The following is a 759-nucleotide window of genomic DNA, read 5'->3' as shown; positions in this document are numbered from 1 at the left end:
GGCCCCGCTGCCTGGCCCCGCCGCGGGGCGGCTCACATCGGGCTCGGCGGGGGAAGCGGAGCCGCTGCGGCCTGGGATCCCCTCACGCCGCGGCCCCCCCGCCCGCGCCGCGAAGCGGGCAGCCTACGGCGGCTCGCCGGGGACACAAGAGGCGGCGGCGGCCCGTGCGGCTGCGCGCCGCGCCGGAGCCGCGCGCCGCCCCGAGGCGGTTTGCGCCGCCGTCCCTCAGAGCCCCGGCGGGAAGCGCGGCGGCGGCTGGGGCGGCCCTGCGCTGCCGGGGAGCTCTGCTCTGGGCCGCCCGGGGACGCCGGCTCGGTTTTCTGCCCTTAAGGCGCCATGATGCAGGTGTTGTGTGCTGTAACGGAAGGGTGCTGGCTGCAGCGGTGCGCCAGCCGAGCCAGTGCCTCCGATGCCCGGGAACGCGTCGGGAGCGAGGCAACGCGCTCCCGTTCAAAGTGTGTGGTAATTTACGAACCGAACCAAAACACCGCTCCTGGGCAGCACGGCGCAACTTGTGTGTGGAAAAATCAGAGGCGCCCAGTGCGTTCGTCATGCTGTCGCTGTCCTTTCTCCAGCTGGGCCAGGAAAGGACACCTCGGGCCCAAGGAGCCGGCAGCATTCGCTGGGCCCTACGCTGTCGGCGACGCTGAGCGCGCGACCCCCCGGTCCTGCAGAAGCTGATACACAGGCCTGTGGCATCTTGCAAATGTGCATTTAGTCCAAAGCGCTTTCAGAGTGTTCAGTGACAGCAAAGGAGAG

Source organism: Pelecanus crispus, chromosome 12, assembly GCF_030463565.1.
Source record: "Pelecanus crispus isolate bPelCri1 chromosome 12, bPelCri1.pri, whole genome shotgun sequence".
NCBI classification, from domain to species: Eukaryota; Metazoa; Chordata; class Aves; order Pelecaniformes; family Pelecanidae; genus Pelecanus; species Pelecanus crispus.
The sequence above is the reverse complement of the archived record's forward strand: the minus strand, read 5'-3'. Positions refer to the sequence as shown.